The sequence below is a fragment of the Engystomops pustulosus genome, chromosome 2 (genome assembly GCF_040894005.1).
Source record: "Engystomops pustulosus chromosome 2, aEngPut4.maternal, whole genome shotgun sequence".
NCBI lineage: Eukaryota > Metazoa > Chordata > Amphibia > Anura > Leptodactylidae > Engystomops > Engystomops pustulosus.
The window spans coordinates 57,554,626-57,569,304 of record NC_092412.1 but is presented as its reverse complement, the minus strand read 5'-3'; positions in this window follow the sequence as shown (position 1 = coordinate 57,569,304).

The following is a 14,679-nucleotide window of genomic DNA, read 5'->3' as shown; positions in this document are numbered from 1 at the left end:
AGTTTGCTACACAGTGGGGCTCATTTACTAAGGGTCCGAACACCACACTTTCGTCGGGTTTCCCGAATATTTCCGCTTTGCGCCGAAGTGCCCCAGAATTTTGGCGCACGCGATCGGATTTTGGCGCATTGGCGCCGGCCTGCACGCGACTGAAATCGGGGGGCGGGCCAGATTTGGACAAACCGTGGAATTTAAAAAAGGATTTGTGTCGCAAGATCAAGCACTTACATGCATCAGGAAGAAACAGGCAGACTCCAGCGGACCTCGGCGCAGCAGCAACACATGCAGGAACTCGGACGCACGATGTTAGTGAATCGCACCGGACCCGAATCCTCATTGGACAACGCACCGCGCGATCGCAACGGGACCGGGTAAGTAAATCTGCCCCAGTGCATCCACACCTGCCTACTGACACCTGCATTAAGTTGGCATGTTTGTACATAGAAATGCTTGCTAAAAAATTCAGGAATATACACTACAGGTCAAAGGTGCATCGATGTAAATAAATGGTCCAAGTTTCCAACCCCAGTTTCCTCTCTGCAGTACTGACGCTACTTAGCGTTTAGGACTTTGCTCTTTTCCAAAAACACTTCTCCCAGGATCAGCTCCAAAATGCCTCAGGATAAAAAACATATAGACATAGAAGTGGTATTTGGAAAATCCATAGATTTGGAAAATTTACACAACCTGCTAAAATTACTAGTAAAACTGTCTCATATTTTGTATGTGAAAATCAACTTGCCACATTAAATCTCAAAGTTGCCACAATGAATGACATTTTACTTATCGATCCTCTAAATATCACACAACTCTCATGTGGTGGTCCTCTGTCTTACACTAAGCTGAGTAACATAAAAAGAAGACCTACCACTGCAGTTTGAAGTCTTTCAGTAGCAAAACATAGCACATGTGCTGGTGGCAGCTCCATCTGGAAAAGACCACACCAGTGGAACAACAAAAACACAAGTCCTATTTGACCTAGTCAATGGATTTACTACTTCGATCAGGACAAACAGGTATCACTTCCCGTATACTAAAAGCTTAGAATGAGAGCAAAAATGCGATTGTGAAAGGCTAATCAATAAATAATTGTAATTAAATACATTCCAGAAACTGTGTCAAACAATAGGGCAGATTTATCATTTGTACAGAAAATTGGCATACAAGCCTTAAAATGAGTGTATTTCCTGTGGTACGGCCCGGAATAACACCTATTATCCCCCCTACCCCAAGTTCCTGCCCCGCGCCTGCACTCTTCCTACAGTGTGCTCCTCAGGTGCAGGCTATGGCATAGAACTTTCCCACCAGAGAATAAGAGATTGCATCTTTACCAAACCTAATTCTTAATTTATTCATTTAATCAGTACCATGGACAGAGGAGCACAATAAAATCTAAGGCAAAGGATTCCCATTACTACATTAAAAATTCCTTAAAATCATATACATTTTTATTAATCACAATACAAGCATCATACAAGCCCCATATATCACTTCATTTACACTGGCTTTTAATCCTTCTGCTGAGTTGAGACCTCTAGCACCTATAATGATTTTTATAGAGCCGCCCTGAACTTTTGTGTCATGTCTGTTAAGGGGGTTTTCTTAAAGGGGTTTTACCACAAACAAAAGGTAGTGGTAACCTAACTTAACCTAACCTATCCACAGGTTAAGGCCTAACTTGCTGATCAGTGGGGTCTCAGTGATGAAACCGCCACAGATCATGACCGTTCTGCTCCATTATAGCTCGCTACTGAACAATTTCTGTTAGCTCTACAGAGATTAATGGACCAGAACGGTAGTGCGTGGCCTTCTGCTCCATTAGTCTGACAGAGCAATGAGGGGTCCTACAGAGGCCCCCCGTTTTCATGGTCTGTGGGGGTCTCATTACTGAGGCCCCCACTGATCAGCAAGTTAGGCCCTATACCATGGATAGGACCCAACTTTTGTTTGTGGGAAAACCCCTTTAAAGGGGTATTCCCATGAACACAAGATTCTTACATATACTCAGGATAACAAAATAACACATTCTCTAATTCACTGTTATTAACAAATATACAGAATTTAACACATATAATTCTAACCTGTCTCTATCAGTTCAGGTGTATACAATTTTGGTTGGTCTCATCTCTGATCTGTCTCATCTCTTTTTCTATGAGTCAGATATTAGTAAATGTTCAGAAGCTAAATGAAAGTGTAGATAAACCTGTACCCTGATAATCTAACCACATTGTCAGCTCACAGCATCTCGTAGCACAGAGGCTTATAATGGGGCACATTTACTAAGGGTCGCCCTGTGCACTTGTTGTCGGACAGTGCACGTTCTTCGTAGCTAGAATGGCTTGCACAGGTATTTAAGAAGTGTGTCGCACAACCATTTTGTACTGCAGCTGCACTGACCTCCCCACAAATTAGGGGGCATTCTGTCGGACGGTCCAAGCGATTTGGACCAAGCGCCGTATTTAACTTTCAAATTGTGGCACAAGCCCTATATTAAAGGTGCACCACAAAAAATATGGTGAACTCTGTCGGACCTGAGCAGGGAAGCAACACATTCATGATTTCTGCCGCATGATCTTAGTAAAACACACAGCATCAAGACGGACAATGCACTTTTAGTGAACTGTCCGAATTTGTAAATGTAAATTTACCCCAATGTGCCCCAATATGTCTGTATATGTATATCCGCTCACACTCTGGAATTTTACACTGACCATCACTGAGTTATAGGAGCTAAAACTGCAATAAAACCAAGTAAAATATAAAATAAGGGGTTATAATTTGAGAACATTCTTTCATGGGCAAACCCCTTTAAGAGACTGAAAGTCCTTTGAGTATGTTCAGGCAAAAGAGCCCAGATAAAACTACTACACCTTCACCCCTAGTTCTTAGGTCCCACAAAAGACTGATCTATACCCGCTGTCTAGATTTCAAGTTTTCTGGATTTATCAGTTAATGTAATTTAACTTCATATCTTAATATTAATATTTAATGTTGAGCTCTTGATATCAATTTGAACTTTTATCTATGTTATTTCCAAATTCCCTTTTTGTAAATAGAGTTTTAAGAGACATTGCAATTTCGTGAGTAGAATACGAGTAACAGATTAATTTATTATAGTGTTCATATAATTCATAATTTGAAAATAACACACAAATACAGTTTATAGAGTTGTGTAGGGTCGGACCGGCCCAGTGAAACCAACGCCGTTTGGCCCGCACCCTGACCCCGATGACTCTGCCCCCTGCAGTTGCTACATCTTCCCCTACTACCCGTGACGGTGCTTCAACTCTATCTGTGTCAATATAAGAGGGTAGGAGGGGCAACAATATAAGGGGGTATGAGGGCCCACAATAAAAAGGGGTATGAGTGCTCAAAATATATGTGGGTATAAGAGGCCACAATGTAAGAGGATATGAGGAGCCACAATATAAGGAGGTATGAGGGGCTACAATATGAGGGGGAGATGAGAGGCCACATTATGAGGGGAGGTGAGGGGGCCACAATATAAAGAGGAGATGAGAGTATACAATATGAGGGAGAGATGGGAGGCCACAATATGAGGTAGAGATGAAGGGCCACAATATGAGGGGGAGATGGAAAGGCCTACAGTATTAAGGGAGAGGAGGGGGCACAATAAGAGGTGAGGATTATGGGTCCACAATTCAACGGAGAGATGTGGGACCACAATATGGGGGGGGGGGATTATGGGGTCACAAAATGAGGGAGGGATGACAGGGGGAAACAATTTAAGGGGAAAGATGAAGGGGCCACAATAGGATCTAGCAGAGTTACAAATTGTTTTTAATATAATAATGCATGTTTATATCTAAATACCTGCAAAAACACAGTAAAACACGTTTCTACTTAGCGAACACAAGCATTGAACTCTAAACCCATCTGGGTGCGGGGAGGAGAAACTCCAGATGCATTTAAATTGCAATTTAAAATGCAATTCAGTTTCTTGTGAACATGGCCAAAGGCTGTGCGGACACAATGGGGCTTATTTACTAAAGGTCCTCAGAACGCACTTTCGTCTGATTTTACAAATTTTCGGGATTTGTGCCACTGTGACAGGTATTTAACTGGAGATTGCTCTGACTTTGGTGTTATACATGTACAGGGGTTAAAAAGGATCATTGATGGGATGTCATTGATGGGAGTCATTGAGCAGTAGAGTGTAGAGACGTACTGCTATTTCCTAGCTCTATACCCTTTTTCTATTTAACAAAGAACTTGCCAAAGAGATCTTTTGATCACTGAGCCATGTATTGAAACAGCATATTCTCTATCCAAGCACAACAGCTTTTCCTAAGTTCCAATGGGACTAAGCTATTCTACTCTATACAACTATATGTATAGAGGATGGAGGGACCATAATATTCTCTCCAATGTGAGTATCACCTTCCTGGATCCAGATATGTCTAGAATAAAGCCAGAACAATCCCTGAATCACTGCCTTTGGATAAATCTATGGATAAAAATTACATGGCAAAAATGTAGCATAATCCATCAAATTTTCCTCCAAAAAATACTACCAAGACTTGCTAAAAACCCAATGTAAAATACGAATTTCTCTTGACCAGTGTCTATGTTAATGAAGATGATAAGGAGTAAAAGGGTTAGTTATACACAGTCTTTTTATTTTCAGGTTGCTGCTTTTGATACAATATCCAAACTGAAAACGTTCACCATTCTTCAATGTGAACAAGATCATTTACTTACAATGAAGAAAAGGAGACAAGGGGAAACATTAAACCATACAAGCAACTCCTCCACCTGCCACCTTATCAGATCGGCCCATACAATGGCGAGCTTCAACTGACAGGAAATGTTAAGGGATACAAATTGTATGAGATGAAATACCTATAGTATATACAGAGAAGCTACTGTGGAGGTAATTGTGTGAAAGGTAGTCAGTCAAAAGATTAATGGCTATTGAGCTAATAATGGCTCTGCGTACAGGACTTATATACATACAAAACTACCTGAACAGTGCTGGGAAACAGATCTTTAGCCATGTATGAAAATCAGATCCCAAGTGCACTGAGGGCGGGTCCAAGCATGACAAATGCTGCAGGTCTTGAAAGTAAAGCTGACTTTGCCAAATGGGGAAGCCTTCAATTAGGTGGGTACTGGGTAAAGTTTAAAAACACCTCTTTGGACTTTCATTTGGATCCTTGTTACCTGTTACAAATCTGAGCTTTAAGGCATAAATATCAGACGGCTACTGAAGTAATCGTGCTGCGAACACTGGTTGTACCCAAAATGAATAAAATATTTGTAGACAGTGAGGGGGGAGAGTCATGTTTCATGAGAGAGTCCTCAGACAGTCTGCTTTGCATAATTTGTCTATACAGGGAGCCTTAATGTATATGGTCTACTCCCATCATTAGGGTTCTTTGGTGCTTGGAAAGAATGGGCTGATTTGAAAGCTTAGTATTATTAAGTTTGGATCAGAACAGTGGGGCACATTAACTAAGGACCTAGCGCCAGTTTTCTATCGGACTTTATGGGGCAGATTTATCAAGCTGTCTGAAAGTCAGAATATTTCCAGTTGCCCATGGCAACCAATCACAGCTCAGCTTTCATTTCACCAGTGCTCATGAATATTTTAAAGGGGAGCTGTGATTGGTTGCCATGGGCAATTGGAAAAATTCTGACTTTCAGACTGCTTGATAAATCTGCCCCTATATGTTCTTTTTAGTGCAAGCTGCTTGCTCGGTTATTTAAGAAGTGTCCGCCCCACATTTGTGTCACATGCGACCCTTTTGTGGCGCAGCCGCACTAGGCATCATGCAAAGTCTGACAGAATTGTGTTGCATGTCCCATTTTAAAGGTGAACCAAAAAAAAAGTGCTTCACTCTCCCGGGGCAGTGCAGGGAGCGCCTGAAACATGAAGAACGGGCGCCAGAAATCTTGAATTTGGCACACACTACACAGGCAAACTGCATTTAGTGCAATATTGCACTGTTGTTAGTAAATGTGCCCCAATGTTCCTATTCAGGTGACGACGTTTATTCACCATATCATCAAGCAGTTGGATTTATGCTAACTGCAGACAAAATGGGGGTTTCCCGAATATTTCCGTTTTGCGCCGTTTTTCCCTGAATTGCTTCGGGTTTTTGGCACACGCGATCGGATTGTGGCGCATCGGCCCCGGCATGCGCCACATCCGAAAATCAGGGGGGCGTGGCCGTTGGAAAACCCGATGGATTCGGAAAAACCGAGAAATAAAAAAAAAAAAGTTTCGCTTGACACGCACTTACCTGCACCCAAAATAGGACGGTGAACTCCGGCGGACTTCAGCGCAGCAGTGACACCTGGTCGGGTGCACGACCTTAGTGAATCGCCGGAAGACCTGAATTCTGGACGGAGAACGCGCCGCAGGATCGCGACTGGACCGGGTAAGTAAATGTGCCCCAATGTGTGCAATATTGGAACACAAACAATGGATCTGTGGTTTGTTGTTTGCATCCCATGTGCCATCGAGGTCCCATGTCCCATGTGAGGTCCACTCACTCACATATGACAGCAGAAGAGACTGCATGAACCACAAGTACCACATAGCAGGAATAGGACCGGCTAAAACAAATTGCGGCTTGGGAGTCAGGCAGTTAGATAACAACAGTCTTCTGCGTGATTCCATTAAAATACATGGGGCTTTGTCCTATCCCTTTAATTACAGGCCCTAAAACCCATTTGTGTGCATGTGTATCATTAAAATACTGATGATCTCAAATGTTTGAGGATACCTTCTACCAAATATTCCTCTTCTTTACCATCTCTCCACGGTGTAATATTATTCCTGACCACACTGTTGGATGCTAAAGGTCATGTTCCCTTGAGAGAATGCAATGTCTTGTTTGACCATGTCTTGCTGTGTCCTTGTCTGTTGGATGCTTTGCTCTGGTGTCAAGTGACAAGATGCGGCCTGCAGTTTCCATGGGTTCATTGCTGGTGTTTAGACTCAGAGTCACAATGATGAATCACAGTAACACATTATCATTTTTTACAATCCATGGACCATTGTTCACATTTTGCAGACCGGAACCTCCCGGCTACATTCATTCACTGAATTTATTGTAATAATAACAAATTGAAAAGGGAAATGCTTAGTAAACCATGGGATATCCAGTCAATATACATTATCCACTGTGGGGGGACATCTGCACACCCCAGCTATACAAATCTTATGTATACTTTATTCTAAAACCGTTCTTCTTATATACTCTTTGAGAAGGCTGTTTCCCACTACATTTTAGAACTTTGTTCTAGTGATTCCCTTACATTAAGAGATTAGAGCAATGGTCAAACCATCACTACTTCCGAGTAAAAAGGCCTGGTAGGCAGAAGATGTTACCAAAAATAGATGGTGTTGGGGTCAGGTCACTGACAGGCTATTCAGGTTTGTCCAAACCATGGATAAAATGTGTCAACATTGGTTTCTAGCCAAAAAAGTTATCCCCAGATTTCTCCCCGAAAAAAATGTTATCAAATTTACAGGTGATGAAAATTAAACAGCTAGCATGCATCCCCATATCTTTCTAAAGCCCCAACCCCAAAGTTTCCACAGTACTGACTACACTCGCTGCTAATTATAGAGCTGGTCTTATTCTGAGTCACATGGGCTGAAATCAACACAAAAAGGCCTTTTGTTTGTGCCCCAAGAGCATTCAATCATATTATCATAGTATATAAGGCCAGAAAAAGCATCAAGTCCAACCTTTAAGAATGAAATAAATGTTTAATTCCCATAACTTGTGATATTTTTTCTTTCCAGAAAGTCATCCAGGCCCCTCTTGAACATGTACATAGTCCACCATAAAAACCTCCTGCGGCAGAGAGTTCCATAGTCTCACTGCTCTTATAGTAAAGAACCTTTGTCTATGTTGATGGTAGAATCACCTCTCCTCTAGGCGTAGAGGATGCCCCTTTCTCCTGGTCACAGGCCTAGGTATAAAAAAAAGTCCTTTCCAGCTCCAGTTTTACCAAGTTATTGACTGTTTAGAACATAATTATACAGTTTGTTTCCATGGCCCAAGTGCATAAATTTACATTTATCTACATTAAACTTCATCAACCATTTCTCTGCCCACTCCTCAAACTTCCACAAATCAAATTCTGCGGCACTATGTCAAATGCCTTTGAAAAGTCTAGATATACAACATCCACAGCCTCCCTCAGATCCAGTCTGGAACTTACTTCCTCGTAGAAGCCAATCAGATTAGTCTGACAGGACTCTCCCATGGTGATGCTGGGTTATAAGTCAGTAGTTTTCAGGATCGCTTTTTGTTCCTTTTTTGTATATTGGTACCACATTTGCTATGCGCCAGTCCTGTGGAACATAACCAGTCCTCAGGGAATCTTCAGATATTAAAAATAACGGTCTGTGTATCACGTTAAATAGTTCATGTAGAACCCGGGGTTGTATGCGATCTGGACCCGTGATTTATCTATCTTAGTGGTTGTGAGGCGGCGCCGTATGTCTTCCTGGGTTAAACTGTTGGCATTCCAAAGACAATTTACATCATTCCTCATTGTGTCTTCCACCAGGGGATTTTCTCAATGGTTAGTATTGTTTCCTCGAGGGGTATGATCGGTTTTCGAATGCTGAGAAAGTGGTGCTGGCTTATAACATGAAATTGGTGAATACTGTATATTTAAGAACGTCTGGTCTGTTTTCGGTGTCCCGTAGTCCAATTTCATGTTATAAGCCAGCGCCACTTTCTCAGTGTTCAAAAACCGATCATACCCCTCTAGGGAAACAATACTTACCATTGGGAACTGCTTATCCATACACCGGGGGAGGAAGCAGAGCCACTAACAAGGCAGCGGAGGAAAAGGTCCATGAAAAGAAATGACACCTAGGAGTTGTGCCCTAGATGCACAACCCCACAAGGTTAGTAGTTCTAAGCATATAATTCCATTCACTTATCAAAAGGATAATACACCATAGGAGCGCCCCTTGTGTTTTCTATCCCCCACTCTCTCTAGTTCAGGGGATTATCATGGGTAAAGACAGTTGAGAAGGTGACATTCAGTAGATTGGCCCTTTCCTCATCTCCTTCCAACATGGCCCCAATGTCCTCAGAGAGCCCACACACTCCGTTTTTAGTTTCTCCATTTTTAGTGTAAAAGAGTTACACTTATTGTCAATGTATTTTAATTCTTTAATGATTTGTGACTACTATTGCATTCTTTTTCTATCAGGAGCAAAAATCATGAACCCACTCACCTCCACACTATGACATCAATAACACCAAAATTCCTGTGTTGTTACTTTTTTGCTCCTAAAACACTGTGGGGCATATTTACTACGGGTCCGTCGGACGCATTTCCGCCAGGTTTCCCGAATTTTTCAGTTTTGCGCTGAATTGCCCTGGGTTTTTGCCGTACGCGATCGGATTGTGGTGCATCGGCGCTGGCTTTCATGTGACACAAATCGGGGGCGTGGCCGTCAGACAACTCGATTGATTTGGACAAACCGCAGAATTTAAAAATCAAATTGTGTTGCAAGATCAGCACTCACATACAGTGCTGATACAGTGAACTCCGGTGGACCTCAGCGGGGAAGCAACATATGTAGGAAATTGGGTGCGCAATCTTAGTGAATCGCGGCAGCTCTGAATCCTCGTCAGACATTGGCGTCAACAGTACGGGAAAGTTAATGTGCCCCTGTATTTTCTACCTATGCCGTGTCTACAACTATGGGCAGTGGCATCATTCCTGTGACATTACTCCGTTATGGTGAAAGCACTATGTGTATTTTCATATATACACTGGAGATCAAAATAAGAGAATGATATATGATCACTTGATGTTTTCAGAAATATGATCTTAATTGATGAACATTTGATATTTTGTAAGGGGTACACCGTGTCACTAGAACAGTGTTTTACAAAATTACTCAAGTATATCAACATAAAACCTTTAGTTTCCAAAAAAAATTTGATGGTCTTAATTATAGAACAGCAATGACTATAGCACAAAGAAATATTATTACCGTATTTTTTTGGCAAGAAAAAAATCTTGCTAAAAAGTGCCTGCGTCTTATAGACCGGAGGTCAGGAGGATCCAGCACTGCCAGACCCTCCTGACCCTGTAATGGACATCGGGTGATGCCCTGATATAGAGCTGCACCCAACCTCCCAGAGAGGAGAGCCTCCCCACTGCTCTCTCCCTCTGCCTACAGGTACAGGACCTGCGGTGATGTCAGAATCATGTGACTGATCACATGCTTCTTACATCATCACATGCTGCCGAGTATGGGGACATGCTGTGCTGGGGCAGGGTATGAAGAAGAGGGGAAGGGGTTCCGTGTGTGTATAGTAGAGCTGTGTGTGTCTTCATGTGTATATTAGAGTTGTGTGTGTCTTCATGTGTATAGTAGAGCTGTGTGTGTCTTCATGTGTATAGTAGATCTGTGTGTGTAGCTGTATGGATGAAGCAGAGCTGTGTATGTAAATGTATGGATGAAGCAGAGCTGTGTGTGTAAATGTATGGATGAAGCTGTGCTGTGTGTGTAAATGTAAGAATGAAGCAGAGCTGTGTGTGTAAATGTATGGATGTAGCAGGGCTGTGTGTGCTGTGCTTTAGTGCAACCAACAGGGATATTTTAATTGGTGTAAAATATATTTATCCTTTTTTTGGAAGCCTAAATCTGGGTTGCGTCCTATTGTAAGAAGCATCTTATAGTCCAAAAAATACGGTATATATATATATAGGTCCCAAATTTATAAAAATGAGAACATTAACACGTCATGCAAAAAAATGACACAAATACACAGGCCTGTACACCAAAGTATGTAGAAGGCATTTGTCAAAATGGCAAAAATAAAATTTCATGGCACTGAATTTTTTCCCCATCTTTCCAGGATATTGCATGGAATATTAAATGTTACAAGAAAAAAAGTACAGTTTGTCCCGCAGATAACAATTTCCCACACATCTTTGTAAATGGAAAAATAAAAAAGTTATTGTTTTTGGAATGATGGGGAGTCCTGAAAGGGTTGAAGGGCCAAAGGCACTCTAATAAATTTGACCTAACAGGCAGCAGCGATAGAACTGTCTGATATTAATAATGATAATAATAAATAAAATACAATGCTAGATGTTCACACAACCACTGGCTGAACACTGTACTTATATCTTATCTTCAATCTTCTGCATGTAAGGGTTGTAAACTGTTCACGTGAATGAGTCCCTTGGGACCACTAGAAAAAGAAAATAAAAATGTCAAAATAAAATGTCTGGTTCCCTCATGTGGAATGACATTATTTGTTTCCAATCGGATTAGGTATCTACTTAGGGGATAAATCATTCAGAATGGTTGTATCACATATTGTTTCCTGCTGGACCACACAGGAACAGGAAGCTACTAGAACACTCTTCCTATTCGATAAACTAATTTATTCCAGGACATTACAATCACAATCCAAAGTTTTGAGAATAACCCAAATTTTGGTTTACTTATTAAAGTTTGCTGCTTTCATTTTTTTTAGATGTTTCTATGATATACTCAGAGACAAAACTATAAGCATTTCCCAAGTTTTAAAATTTTTATGAAAAATCTGATTTGTACAAAGTCCCAATATTTACTCTCTGTTTTGAGGTCTTCTGAAATTCGCCCTGGCATGATGAATATCGGCCAAATCTTGAATAATGGCAATTGGTTATTTACTAATCCCTGGTTGACAATCACATGTTCTGTGTTTTTGTTTTAATATCTACTTAAAGATGAGAGGCAGGGAGGTTTTCCTGACCCCATAATTTCAATGTCTTGTCAATTGAGCCACTTTGGTGGTCACCACGACAGTACTCCAGGTTTGTTGGGAGAGGATGCTCTTGCAGCAGTGTGCGTTTGAAAACTTGGGTGTGAGCCTCAATATGCTATTCTGTTAGCATGACACAGGACTTATACCGCCGGTCATCTTTAGTTAACCAGACAATCATTCTTCCAGATGTAGCAAACAGTCTGAAAGGGGAATCATCAGAGAACATAACTTGACCCCAGTCCTCTTCAGTACTTCCTGCAGAATGTCAGTCTGTCATTGATGTTTTTCTTGGTTAGAAGTAGCATATTTGGTGCACTTCTTGACACCCGACCAGCCTTTGACTCACTGACACCGGCCTCCTGCCATTTCTAAACAAGATCTGCAGTAGTGTTCATCTGGTCCCATAGCTAACTCCGACATGGATAAAGTCCTGAATGGAGATATAAATGGAGAAAAGGGGCGCTCCTATAGTGTAATATTGTAGTATATTGGAATTGGTATAATAGTCATAGAACTACTAACCTTCTGAAGTTGTGCTGCTGGGCACAACTCCAATATGAGCTTGGGGTGTATTAATATAGACATGGTGGTGTCCTCCTGCTGCCCCTCTCCTGGGAATGCTCTGTCTCCTAGGTGGAAAACAGCTAACAGTGTGTGGATCCAAATGGTAGTAGGTGGTGAGCGTTTAATCAGGCGCTGGATAACTCTCCAAAATTGTATTAAAATTACTTTTATTTTGTATTAGAAATAAATAAATGATATATAAACTCCAATAATATATCAAATAACGATATGGTTTTATAAGACAATGTTAATAAACAGTGCTGTTTTACCCCTAAAAAATTTGACTCAAACAACTATCTGGAATATTCAAGCTCCCATTATAAAAAATGGATCGATAATATCCCGTTCTCACAGTATAAAAGGATAAGAAAAAATTGTACCCCCACCGACTCTTTTGATGAGCAAGCTAAAACATTAAAAGATCGTTTTACAGAAAAAGGATATCCAAACCATCTACTGAAACAAGCCTTTTAGAAGAAGACCTCTCAGTCAGATTGATTGTATTACAAAAAAGACTTCATTAACAGAAAATAAGTCAAACGCCTATGAAACTAATTTCATTACTCGGTACAATACTGAACACAAAGAAATTAGAAATATTCTACAAAAACACTGGCACATTTTGACCAATGATATTTATTTAGGAAATTACCTACCCAAACAACTCAAAATTACATATAGGAAATCAGCCAGTATCAAAAACATAAACATAAACAAATCGGAACCAATAAAGATAATGGATACATAAAAAAATGCAGCAGAAAAAGATGTCTCTGCTGAAAATCAATTAATATATACCCTGTTTCCCCGAAAATAAGACAGTGTCTTATATTAATTTTTGCTCCTAAAGAGGCACTAGGTCTTATTTTAGGGGATGTCTTATTTTTCCATGAACAAGAATTTACATTTATCATTGAACAAAAAATCTACTTCTCTAACATTCTTATAACTCTCCAAACTCTGGGTATATATACACTCACCGGCCACTTTATTAGGTACACCTGTCCAACTGCTCGTTAACACTTCTTCTAATCAGCCAATCACATGGCGGCAACTCAGGGCATTTAGGCATGTAGACATGGTCAAGACAATCTCCTGCAGTTCAAACCGAGCATCAGTATGAGGAAGAAAGGTGATTTGAGTGCCTTTGAACGTGGCATGGTTGTTGGTGCCAGAAGGGCTGGTCTGAGTATTTCATAAACTTCTGATCTACTGGGATTTTCACACACAACTATCTCTAGGGTTTACAGAGAATGGTCCGAAAAAGAAAAAACATCCAGTGAGCGGCAGTTCTGTGGGCGGAAATGCCTTGTTGATGCCAGAGGTCAGAGGAGAATGGGCAGACTGGTTCGAGCTGATAGAAAGGCAACAGTGACTCAAATCACCACCCGTTACAACCAAGGTAGGCAGAAGAGCATCTCTGAACGCACAGTATGTCAAACTTTGAGGCAGATGGGCTACAGCAGCAGAAGACCACACCGGGTGCCACTCCTTTCAGGTAAGAACAGGAAACTGAGGCTACAATTTGCACAAGCTCATAGAAATTGGACAGTAGAAGATTGGAAAACGTTGCCTAGTCTGATGAGTCTCGATTTCTGCTGCGACATTCGGATGGTAGGGTCAGAATTTGGCGTCAACAACATGAAAGCATGGATCCATCCTGCCTTGTATCAACGGTTCAGGCTGGTGGTGGTGGTGTCATGGTGAGGGGAATATTTTCTTGGCACTCTTTGGGCCCCTTGGTACCAATTGAGCATCGTTGCAACGCCACAGACCACCTGAGTATTGTTGCTGACCATGTCCATCCCTTTATGACCACAATGTACCCAACATCTGATGGCTACTTTCAGCAGGATAATGCGCCATGTCATAAAGCTGGAATAATCTCAGACTGGTTTCTTGAACATGACAATGAGTTCATTGTACTCAAATGGCCTCCACAGTCACCAGATCTCAATCCAGTAGAGCATCTTTGGGATGTGGTGGAACGGGAGATTCACATCATGGATGTGCAGCCGACAAATCTGCGGCAACTGTGTGATGCCATCATGTCAATATGGACCAAAATCTCTGAGGAATGCTTCCAGCACCTTGTTGAATCTATGCCACGAAGAAGTGAGGCAGTTCTGAAGGCAAAAGGGGGTCCAACCCGTTACTAGCATGGTGTACCTAATAAAGTGGCCGGTGAGTGTATATATATATATATATATATATATATATAAGTCTAATGGTACAAAAGAAATATATGCCATCAATCACAATGTGTCATGTCAAACCAAATATGTAGTGTATCTCATAGAATGTAATATCTGTCATTTGCAATACGTGGGCAGAACTGTCC